This window comes from Podarcis liolepis (genome assembly GCF_965112155.1).
Source record: "Podarcis liolepis genome assembly, chromosome: 15".
NCBI lineage: Eukaryota > Metazoa > Chordata > Lepidosauria > Squamata > Lacertidae > Podarcis > Podarcis liolepis.
The window spans coordinates 26,105,076-26,117,567 of record NC_139566.1 but is presented as its reverse complement, the minus strand read 5'-3'; the positions used below and the strand labels follow the sequence as shown (position 1 = coordinate 26,117,567).

At 47.4% G+C, this 12,492-nt stretch overlaps 1 long non-coding RNA gene across 1 annotated transcript; it reads left to right on the top strand.

The window, feature by feature from the left end:
* Window positions 1–6,862: 6,862 nt before the first annotated feature.
* Window positions 6,863–12,232, top strand: LOC310695035. The gene is made up of 3 exons (XR_014519880.1): window positions 6,863–7,162; window positions 9,664–9,984; window positions 12,123–12,232. It is a non-coding gene; the product is annotated as an uncharacterized lncRNA (long non-coding RNA).
* Window positions 12,233–12,492: the final 260 nt, after the last annotated feature.

The following is a 12,492-nucleotide window of genomic DNA, read 5'->3' as shown; positions in this document are numbered from 1 at the left end:
CTGCTGGTTGAGATGGCTTCGCTTATAACATGCGCTCCAACTTTTTCCAAGATAAATCCGGAACACCCCCCTAACTAGTGGCGTCGCGGGGGGGGGGGCGATATGCCCCGGGTGCCATGTCTGGGGGGGGTGACAAGAAGGTGCCCGGGCGCGGCGGCGCAATCAGCCATCGCACCGCTTCAGCCGCGTGTGAAAGGATCCTCCGTTCACGGCTACAGACGCGAGCAGAGGATCCCGCCACCGTCCGTATGGCAATCAAGTAGCGCAGACAGCAAACCGCTACTTACAATGCATGTGCGGTGTCGCACGCATGCACTGTATGTAGCAATGCCGCACATGCGCTGTACATAACAGTTTGCCGGCAGGGGTGCCCAAGCGCCATATGGACCGCGGTGGGATTCCTCCGTCACCGCTACAGCCGCAAGTGGAGGATCCCACCACCGTCCATACAGCGCTTGGGCGGCACCAGTGGCAAACCACTACATACAACACATGCACAGTGTCACGCACATGCAATGTACATAGCAGTGATGCACATGCTCCCTACATAGCAACGCCACACATGCATCGTACGTAGCGCATAGCTGTCAACTTTTCCCTTTTCTTGTGAGGATCCTATTTAGAATAAGGGAATTTCCCTTTAAAAAAAGGGAAACGTTGACAGCTATGACGTAGCGGCACAACGCATGTGCAGCCAGCAGTTTCCCCCACCCCGGCTGTCGGTTAGCTTTTGTTCACCCCTGCCCCCTAACCATGCTGCCTCACCCCTGCTCAGGCCGCTTCAGCCCGCCACTGTCACTATCCCTGTGTGACCTAGCCACTCACACTGCCACCCGCATAGGCCACATCAGCCTGCCACTGCCACCCCACCGCTCTCCTCCCTGCCAGCTCAGTCCGCTTCGGCCCACCATGGCTCCTGCTGTCACCCCACCACCCCACAACCTTACCTTCACCAGCTGGTCTCTCTCTTCTCCTAAGCTACTTCCAGAAGTGAGTCAGCAGCCGTGGCTGAGACCTAGAGATAGAGGAGGCTTTGCCACAGTGGCTGTGGAGGCAGCCTTGGCCTCGCCGTGGCAGTGGCATAGGAAGTGGGACATCTGGGAATTAAAACAGAAGCCTTTCGTAGATCCAGGATGTCCCATTCAAAGTGGAGCAGTTGGAAGGTCTATTATAAAGTGGAAGTGTGTGGCCAAGTGGAAGAGCAGCTTTTTGCATGCAGAAGGTCCCAGTTTCAATTGCCAAGGGCATCTCCAGCTATGGCTGGGAATGTCTCCTACCTGAAACCCTGGGGGGTGGTTGCCAGTCAGTGTCAACAGCACTGAGATGAATGGACCAATAGTCTGGCTCAGTTAAAGGCATCTTCCCATGTTCCTGTTTGGGAAGGGCCAAGTAGCAGAACATCTGCTTTTCATACAGTAGGTCCCGGGTTCAGTTCCTGGCAGAATCTACAGGTTCGGGCTGAGAATGTTGTCATTGAATTCTATTCAGTATTGATCCAGATATCCAATGTATAGTTAGCAGAGTAAAAACTTAACACATTGCAGAATTCCCCCCAAAATAGACCAGAGACAATTAATATTTCATCCAGCAGAGCTTTACTGCTACTAACGGCAAATGAGCATAATGGTCACAAATCCAATACATTCAGGATTGGCACAGTTCATAAGAAATTCAGTTGCTGCAGACTTATCATAAACTTACAATAACTTATAATAAGTCTAAACCTTAACACTAAGCATATTATGTACAGAACACCACAGCAGAAGGAAAAAGAGAAAAGAGTGAATCCCAGGCTCCTCCTGGCCTTACTTTTATAGTCAGCATGACCTTGACAGAAAGAGATAACAGAACCAGTTTAAGCCCCCTGTACTCCACTTCATGGCCACTGGGCCCATCACCTCCTGGCAAATAGAAGGGGAAGAAATGGAGGCAGTGAGAGACTTTACTTTCTTGGGCTCCATGATCACTGCAGATGGTGACAGCAGTCACGAAATTAAAAGACGCCTGCTCCTTGGCAGAAAGGCGATGGCAAACCTAGACAGCATCTTAAAAAGTAGAGACATCACCTTGCCAACAAAGGTCAGTGTAGTAAAAGCTATGATTTTCCCAGTAGTGATGTATGGAAGTGAGAGCTGGACCATAAAGAAGGCTGATCGCCGAAGAATTGATGCTTTCGAATTATGGTGCTGGAGGAGACTCTTGAGAGCCCCAAGGACTGCAAGAAGATCAAACCTATCCATTCTTAAGGAAATCAGCCCTGAGTGCTCACTGGAAGGACAGATCGTGAAGCTGAGGCTCCAATACTTTGGCCACCTCATGAGAAGACTCCCTGGAAAAGACCCTGATGCTGGGAAAGATGGAGGGCACAAGGAGAAGGGGACGACAGAGGACTAGATGGTCAGACAGTGTTCTCGAAGCTACAAACATGAGTCTGACCAAACTGCGGGAGGCAGTGGAAGACAGGAGTGCCTGGTGTGCTCTGGTCCATGGGGTCACGAAGAGTCAACACGACTAAACGACTAAACAACAACAACTCCACTTCTCTGAAGGAATAATCCAAACATCATGAACCTTCTGCTTCTTTCTTTCACACAGAGAAGCCTCCAGAACCCTCTTGAATTAATTAGAATAGGAACGATCTCTACACATCAGATCAATACTTTCTGCACTAGGAAAATGCAAATTGGCAAATGTCCCCTGCTTGAAAACCTGGAGAGCCGCTGCCAGTCAGTGTAGACAGTACTGAGGTAAATGGGCCAATGGTCTGACTTGGTATCAGGCAGCGTTCCACGATCAGCTACACCAAGCCAAGAGGCTAGAATGGGTCCACTGACACTCTTTATGCAGACTTGCTCAGGTATCTACCTCTACCTCTCTTTTAAATCAGAACCAGTGAAGGCGGTGAAGGTCCTGCGTGAGTGTCTGGAGGCTGTTGGAGGATGGATGGCGGCTAACAGATTGAGGTTGAATCCTGACAAGACAGAAGTAGTGTTTTTGGGGGACAGGAGGCGGGCAGGTGTGGAGGATTCCCTGGTCCTGAATGGGGTAACTGTGCCCCTGAAGGACCAGGTGCGCAGCCTGGGAGTCATTTTGGACTCACAACTGTCCATGGAGGCACAGGTCAAATCTGTGTCCAGGGCAGCTGTTTACCAGCTCCATCTGGTACGTAGGCTGAGACCCTATCTGCCTGCGGACTGTCTCGCCAGAGTGGTGCATGCTCTGGTTATCTCCCGCTTGGACTACTGCAATGCGCTCTACGTGGGGCTACCGGTGACTCGGAAACTACAACTAATCCAGAATGCGGCAGCTAGACTGGTGACTGGGGGCGGCCGCTGAGACCATATAACACCGGTCTTGAAAGACCTACATTGGCCCCCAGTACGTTTCCAAGCACAATTCAAAGTGTTGGTGCTGACCTTTAAAGCCCTAAACGGCCTCGGTCCAGTATACCTGAAGGAGCGTCTCCACCCCCATCATTCTGCCCGGACGCTGAGGTCCAGCGCCGAGGGCCTTCTGGCGGTTCCCTCATTGCGAGAAGCAAAGCTACAGGGAACCAGGCAGAGGGCCTTCTCGGTAGTGGCGCCCGCCCTGTGGAACGCCCTTCCAGCAGATGTCAAAGCGATAAACAACTACCTGACATTCAGAAGACATCTTAAGGCAGCCCTGTTCAGGGAAGTTTTTAACGTGTGATATTTTACTGTATTTCTGTTTTCTATGGAAGCCGCCCAGAGTGGCTGGGGAGGCTCAGCCAGATGGGCGGGGTATAAATAATAAATTGTTGTTGTTGTTGTTGTTGTTGTTGTTGTTGTTGTTGTTGTTGTTATTATTGTTATTGTTATTATTATTATTATTATTATCTGCTTTCCCTGGCCACAAATGAGCTCCACCTCATCCCACCCTCAACTGCAAGGTATCCAGGTCTGTCCACTGGCCTTGCCTGAAACTCAGTGCTCTTCCTCTCTTCGCTCAACACTTGCACACAGCACGAGCACAGGCACATCTCTGCTCCATCACTTCCAAATTCCTTTCCCCCCCCCCAATGACAATCAGAGACACAGCATGCAACGTGTGGCTGAAAGCCTCCAAAATAGAACTTTTCCCAGAGTAATTACTTTTGATTTACTTGCAATAAATACGCTACTGTATTTTTTGCCCCTTTCCAATAATTGAACTTATTTATTTTTAACAAAGATTAAATGTCCTTCTGGAACTCGGAATGAATGGAACCTGCCTGTAGGGAATCGATATCAAATCATTCACCATGGCTGGCTCGCTCTCACCCTCATACACTTCCTAAAGTTAATCATGCCCCCAAAGTCTCTCCTGAGAGCTTCATACTGAAACCAAACTTTATACATGATTGCCTGGGGGATATAGGCATAGCCATATCTCCTATAATCATTTCTATATTACGGATGACCAACAGGTTAGTTAGAATCTACACTAGGGTATATATATCTATATCTATATCTATATACAGTGGCACCTCAGTTGTCGAATGCTTCGAAAGTCAAATGTTTTGGTTTTCAAACGCCGACAACCTGGAAGTGAATGCCTCCGTTTTCAAACACACCTCGGAAGTTGAATGGCTCCCGAGGCACTTTTCTCCATTTTGTCAATGGATTTTGCCGACCGGCAATTGCGCCTCAGTTGACAAACCTTTCGGAAGTCGAACGGTCTTCTGGAATGGATTACATTCAACAACCGAGGGTCCACTGTATATAGATGATATGCAATGTCCAGACTCTTAATATTCAAAAGAACTTTACTGTCATAAACATATAATTGAGAAGAACATATCTCATGCTTATTCACTTCATTCCTTATAGAGAGCACAGGTTTCTCCCCATTAACATTTAGGGATCTTCCTCTGCTTCACCCCAGGCAGACCACACTGAAACACACTGTCCACACTGAAACCTCTTTCAGCAGCCATTCTCCCTTACAGAGAGAGAGAGAGAGAGAAGAACAGAAAATGGTTAAAAATGACAGTTACTTGAATAACAGTCACAACAGAATGGAACGCCTCATGTGACTCACAGTCAGCCAATCGCATGAGAGAGCTACTACGGCCAAAGGAAAAACCCCACACTAAAAATACACAGCAATTCAACATAAGCAAACACTCCCATTTCAGGAAATTAAAACCCTCAAGCAGGACCTGAGCACAAGAGCCCTCTGCCTTCCTGCCATTTTCAGCAACTGGTATTCAGACGTGTTACTGCCTCTGACCAAGGAAGCAGAGCAGAGCCATCATGGCAAGCGGCCATCAATAGCCCCTGCCATAGAGCCATAGCCCCTAAGCTCACAGACTCACCAGTTTAAAATGATCTTCACTGGTTAATCAACTCTGCTTGCAGTGGACTAATCTACCAGTTAAATGGACTGAAGCACCCATTCATTCATTCATTGTTTAGCTCCCCTGTGGTTCACAACAGCACACAATTGTTCTTCAGTCCCAGGAAAGATCACACATTTCCATGCATAGGGCACCTTCAAGGGGGGGGGGGAACTCTTTATTCTTTTTTCTTCTTAACAGCAGGTGTCTTGGATGACAGGTCAATTCCCAGAGATGTGAAACCGTTTCCCTCCTGGCCCATGAATTATTTTTTTGACATCTAACCTGCCTCTCAACAGCACTTCCACGAAACCATGAAGACCGACCGCTCCTTGATAGCCATGTATCACTCCCCAAGCCAGGCATGATGCAGGCAGAGCCTCAGGGCCTGGAAAGCCAGGGACCGTTTGTCACTTTTCAGCCATAAAAAAATCAACCGGTCCCCGGAGGCCGCATTTTGTTCTCCTCCGCTGGAGGAATGCATGCAAGAAGTCTCAGAAAATGCCAAAGATTTCCCTTGGCCGCCGGGTCGCTTTTTTGCAGAACGAATGGAAACTCCTTGTTCAGAGGGAGTGTGCCATATGCCGGAAGAAATATACATCCAATCTAGGCTCTACTGGTGTGTTGGTAGAGTAGCTAAATTGCAGCTAGGAAGCCAAATCATGTTCACCCCAGACTGGAGCCAGGTGAGGGGTTTTTTATAAAAAAGTTAAAAGCCTAAAGGGTTTTTTTTGTTTTTTGTTTGTCTATCCTATGTTGCTCTGCTTTAAACAAAAAAACCAGAGCTCTTCTCCACAGGCAGCTCAGAAAGGATGTTGCTACAGGTTTTGGCTGCCTAGTTAAGCGCCATGATTAGTATAATCAAAGAAATTGCCTTTGTACCATAGAAGAAATAAGTGAGCCACCTCCCTACCTGCCTAACAATGGGCAGAGTGGTGTGAGCTGAGCTGGAAGGAGGTTGGAAGCTGGAGACACAGAGACCTGCTTGCTCAGCACTGGATTCAAATCTTTGACTAATAGAGAAGTGAGATCTGTTGGGGTGCTAGTGCTGTGAGCCCATCCGTCTTGTGCCCAGGTTGTATATATGTGTCAATAAAACCATATATCCTAAAGACATGGTAGTCTTTGTGGACTTTCCTTCCAAGAAAACCTGGATAAGCGCAAGGAAGCCCTGGAGTCTCTCGCTGGTTGAAGATTGGGGTGGTGTGTAACAATATTATAGGGGTGGGAAAGTTTCAGGAAGGAGCAGCCAAAATGATAAAGGAGCTGCAGCAAGTCTCCTAAGAGGGAAAGTGGCAGTATTTGGAGCATTTTAGGCCCTGGTGGGAACCACCACCACCTGTCTGGAAAAGAATGCCCCTTGAATGCAACTAAGGAGAGAGAGAGAGAGAGAGAGAGAGAGAGAGAGAGAGAGAGAGAGAGAGAGAGAGAGTGTCTTTGGCTTGTGACACAAACAGGCTGTTTCTGCTTAGCAGCAACTCATTGATTAACAAAGTCTGATGCTTGCAAATCTGATAGCACACACACACACACACACACAGAGAGAGAGAGAGAGAGAGAGAGAGAGAGAGAGAGAGAGAGAGAGACCATTTCTCCCCTCCTGGTGCAAAGATGTTTGCAAGAGCAATGAATGGCTGATGAGTATCCCTGCTCTGTGCTTTTGTTTTGTTTTTCCTGCCTTAGAGAAAGAAACAGCTGGTGCCATGACAATCAAGGTTCCCTTTTCTTTCCAGCAGAGAGCAAAGTTGCCCGGGAATTATGAGTTTCAAAAGGGCTTTCATGCTTAGGAGTTTCAGCTGGGGAAGAAGCAGAAGATGACGTTTGGTATGATGGCAAATCAACACAGCTTTCACCTCTCACTTTCTCCAGAAACTAACAGGGATGTTTTTACTTCCCCAGTTTTCCGTTATGTGCCAAGGCAGCCCCGCTTTCACTTCGGTCCTCCCCAATACTAAGCATAAGAGTCATGACAACAAATATTTGGGTGAAATCAGGCCAGACCTTTATTTACTACTACAGTAAGCGATTGGGCATAGGCATTGGGTAGACCCCACCCCTTCCGGCCCACCTGATGGAATAACTTATGTTTTGGGGTCAACCAGTGATAAGGGAGTCCCTGTAGCCCCTCGCCTCCCCCCCCCCCGCTCTGGCAGCCATTTTGCCTGTTATCACCACCTACAAGCAAACCTTTTCAAATAACTGTGATCTGCAGCTGAACTGGTGGCTGGCTTCCTGTTTTCCCCAACTCCATAATGCCTAAGCAAGAATCACAGAATTGTAGATTGGGGAGGGACCATGAGGGTCATCTAGTTTAACCACCTGCAATGCACGGCTCTTTTGCCCAGAGTGGGGCTTGAACCCACAACCCTGAGATTCAGAGTGTCATGCTCTGCCAACTGAGCTATCCCAGCAACCAAACTCAGATTAATTATAGTACTGATATAACAGAGGGTGATGGACCTTGGGGTGAGAAAAACCTGTCTGGTCTTTGGTCCTAGGGGTGAGCAAACCTGTCCATTTTGATTCCTGAGAATCAAAAGAGAGAATCCTGAGAGCCAGTGTGGTGTAGTGGTTAAGAGCGGTGGACTCATATTCTGGGGAACCAGGTTCGTGTCTCCGCTCCTCCACATGCAGCTGCTGGGTGACCTTGGGCCAGTCACACTTCTCTGAAGTCTCTCAGCCCCACTCACCTCACAGAGTGTTTGTTGTGGGGGAGGAAGGGAAAGGAGGTTGTTGGCCGCTTTGAGACTCCTTCGGGTAGTGATAAAGCGGGATATCAAATCCAAAAACTACTCCTCTCAGTTTCCTACTCTTAGAATAATAGAATCTAAGAACTGTAGGATTGGAAGGGTAGCAGAAGGGTAGCAGAACCCCCTGCAATACAGATATCACAGCTTTAAAAATCCCTGACAGATGACCATCCAACCACCATCTAAAAATCTCCAACAAAGGGAAGTCTTCCACTTTCCAAGCAGTGAGAAATAAAAATTAATTTAAAAAGAGACAGTGACACCCAGACTGGGCGGCTGGGGACAGCACCAGAAAGCAATGAATCTTTGTGCACAGCGTTTCTCGGGAGATAGGTTTTACCCTCTGAAATTGCTATTTTCCGCTTGAGAACTGTAACCTGGGGGGGGGGGGTATTCCATGCAGTCCCAACTGAGACAATAGTACCTTAAATGTCTTGCTAGCAGTTTTCCTCATTTGTGGACTGGGAGATAAGTCTCCATTTGTCTCCATGCACACACTACGCCCCTCTTATTTTATTTATTTAGAAAGATTTATAGGCCACCGAATCACAAAGCTTTCTAAGTCAATGGTTCCCTAAGTATGTAGTGGTGCCCCCCTGGAGGAGGGGCAGTGGTGATATTGCCTAGGGGTGTGCTAAGAGGCAAAGAGGAAGCAGAGGGAGACTGGAGGTGTAAATGAGTATAAGACTTTGAAAAGGCCATTGGATCAAGGTAACTTTCTTTAATTAATTAAATAGCTTTAATTGGATTTTGAATAAATGTGCAATTAATCTTACCATTTTGAATTCTACTGTGTTGTTATCTTCCTTAGTGGGTCAGGCAAACTGCTATTCTAAATACAGTGGTACCTTGCTTGTCGAACTTAATCCATTAGTCCGTTCGACTCCCAGAACCGTTCGAAAACCAAGGCATGGCTTCCAATTGGCTGCAGGAGCTTCCTGCACTCTATCGGAAGCCACGGAAGCCGCATCAGAAGTTCGGCTTCCAAAAAATGTTCGCAAACCGGAACACTTACTTCCAGGTTTGCAGTGTTTGGGAGCCAAGCTGTTCAGCATCCAAGGTACCACTGTAATGCTTTTTATACAGTAAGGTAGGGGCCACTGGGGATGAGTTCATGGAGCCAAGTTGGTAGCGACCTGAAAAGGTTCGTGAACCACTGCCCTAAGTGGTATATATAATAAAAACAGCAAAAAAACTACATTAATGAGCATAAAACAGTTATCAATAAAACATGGCTTTTTGAACAAACCTGGGGCTTGTTTTAGAGTTTGGATTTGATATCCCACTTTATCACTACCTGAAGGAGTCTCAAAGCGGCTAGCAATCTCATTTCCCTTCCTCCCCCACAACAAAAACTCTGTGAGGTGAGTGGGGCTGAGAGACTTCAGAGAAGTGTGACTGGCCCAAGGTCACCCAGCAGCTGCATGTGGAGGAGCAGAGATGTGAACCCGGTTCACCAGATTACGAGACTACCGCTCTTAACCACTACACCACATTGGCTCTCTTAGCCCTTCTTTCCATTCTCTAGCAGACAAATTTCCCTATCCCCCCGCCCTTTTTATCCTTCTCCCGCAGGAGCCTTTCTGAGGCATCAATCAATTCCAACCTTGTTCAGCCATTTCCTCTTCCCCGATTCCTGACCCCCACCCCCCCACCCCCCAGCCCTTGGAGTCAAGCTCAAATATGTATTACATGAAAGCACAGGACCCAGCCAGACCGTTAGGAAGTGGCTGTGGGATTGGAGAGAGAGGCCTTCTCAGCGCAGGAGCTGTGGATTTGCACGCCTTAGAAACCAGGAAGGTTGCCAAAACATATTCTTAAGGAATCAGAAGGAACAAAACAGAACAGAAAGGGCTCAAAAGGAGCACTGGCAACTCCACAGTGCAAAAGAGAGAGGTAAGATTGCTACAATTCCAAATTGGATTGTTGTAGTACACTCTACATGGAGCTGCCCTTGAAGATGACTCAGAAACTTCAGTTGGTACAAAATGCAGCAGCCTGGGGACTGGCTGGGGTTCTGTTTAGATCTCATATAAACCCTGTTTTGGGACGCAGGTGGCGCTGTGGGTTAAACCACAGAGCCTAGGGCTTGCCGATCAGAAGGTCGGCGGTTTGAATCCCCGTGACTGGATAAGCTCCCATTGTTCAGTCCCAGCTCCTGCCAACCTAGCAGTTCGAAAGCACATCGAAGTGCAAGTAGATAAATAGGTACCACTCCAGCGGGAAGGTAAACGGCGTTTCCGTGCGCTGCTCTGGTTCGCCAGAAGCGGCTTAGTCATGCTGGCCACATGACCCGGAAGCTGTATGCCGGCTCCCTCGGCCAATAAAGTGAGATGAGCACCGCAACCCCAGAGTCGGCCACAACTGGACCTAATGGTCAGGGGTCCCTTTACCTTTACTTAAACCGTTTTAAAACAGCTACTCTGTTTGCTTGTTTGTTTCCAGGCCCAAGTTGAGATGGTCACATCAGTGCTTAAAGCCCTAAACATCTCAGGCCCCAAATACAGTCGTACCTTGGAAGTCAAGCGGCAACCATTCCAGAAGCCTCTTTGTCTTCCAGAACGTTCGGAAACCAAAGTGCAGCTTCTGATTGGCTGCAGGAAGCTCCTGCAGCCAATCAGAAGCTGTGGAAGCCCTGTCAGATGTTCGGCTTCCAAAAATAGTTCACAGACCGGAACAGTCATTTCCGGATTTGCGGCGTTCAGGACCCAAAACGTTTGAGAACTAAGCTGTTTGAAAACCAAGGTATGACTGTACCTGAAAGGCCACCTCCTTTCCTAGAGACCCCATCAAGTGTTGCGATCGGCAAAGAGGATCTGGTGCCCTCAGAAGCTTAGAGCGCTTCTGACCTGAGAGAGGCTGTTCTGTGTGATTACCCCAAAGTTGTGGCACTTCCTCCCCACAGAAGTGCTTCCAGCACCTTCATTATATGGCTTCAACAAATGCTCAAGACCTCTTTACCCTGGCTTTTGATGCTGGGGGTGTGCATTTTTGGGGCCCGCCTTATTTCTGTGATTTTGAGTTGTTTTGAACAGTTTTCAGTAAGTGGTGCCTTGGTTCTCAAACGTAATCCGTTCCAGAAGTCCGTTCCAAAACCAAAGCGTTCCAAAACCAAGGTGCGCTTTCCCATAGAAAGCAATGCAAAACAGATTAATCCGTTCCAGACTTTTTAAAAAAACCCTTCAAACAGCTATGTAACATGAATTTTACTATCCAATGAGACCACTCATCCACAAAATGAAAGAAATAATCAATGTAAAGGTAAAGGGACCCCTGATCATTAGGTTCAGTCGTGACCGACTCTGGGGTTGCAGCGCTCATCTCACTTTATTGGCCAAGGGATCCGGCGTACATCACCCGCGGACTATAAAATAAAGAAGACAGTATTGTAGATTTTTTTGATTTTATTTTTTTAAAAAATCTTACCTGCACTGATGATAGTCATTATTTGGATGGGAGACTTTTATCCATTTCCTCAGTCGCACAATCAAGCAGTAGCTGAACTGGGTTCCACAGTGTCACAAAAACAAATTAACCGAAAAAGCCTCAAAAACAAAAAACGCAAAACAAATAGCAAAAACAAAAGCACCAAACTTAATACATTCCAGAAAATCATTTGACTTCCAAAATTTTCTAAAACCAAGGTGCGGCTTCTGATTGGTGCAGGTGCCCCGGAAACTATAGCCAACAACCACATTGGACGTCAAGCTGCCAAAAAATGTTCAAAAACCAGAACACTTACTTCCGGATTTTCGGCATTGGGGAACCAAGGTGTTTGGGAACCAAGGCACCATTGTATTGTGCTTTATTGTTGTAACCTGCCCTGGAACTTTAGGGTGAAGGGCAGGAGAACAACAAACAACAACCGTTTAATAATGGGGAGCCCATATTGCACAACCCTGCCCTCCCAGAGCAGGCAGTCTTCACAGGGATGCTGGTGAGAGGGGAGGGCATGAAGGCTGGCGCAAGCAGCAGCAAATGCAGTTAGCTGTCCCTCATTTTCTTCTGGTGCTCCTCTCCCTCCCCACATGCAGTGATTGTCATGACCTCAGGGACCATCAGAAAACTAAGGAGCCTGACCAGGTGTAGGGGTTTGAGTCTGCTAAGGGAACTCAGGAGCCCACTGAGGCAGAGGAACATGAGCCTGCAGATGAACTTCCAGTGTCTGCAGGATTAGAGAATGGATGCCCACGAACACCTTCCCCTGAAGAACCAAATGCCACCCACAGAACCAGTTCACCTATGCAGGGAACAGGGGGTAGGCTAAGGAGTAGAGGAATGATAATAATAATAATACTAAATTATTTATTTATTTATTTATTTATTTATTTATTTATTTATTTATGCATACATACATACCGTACATACATACATACATACATACATACATACATACATACCCTG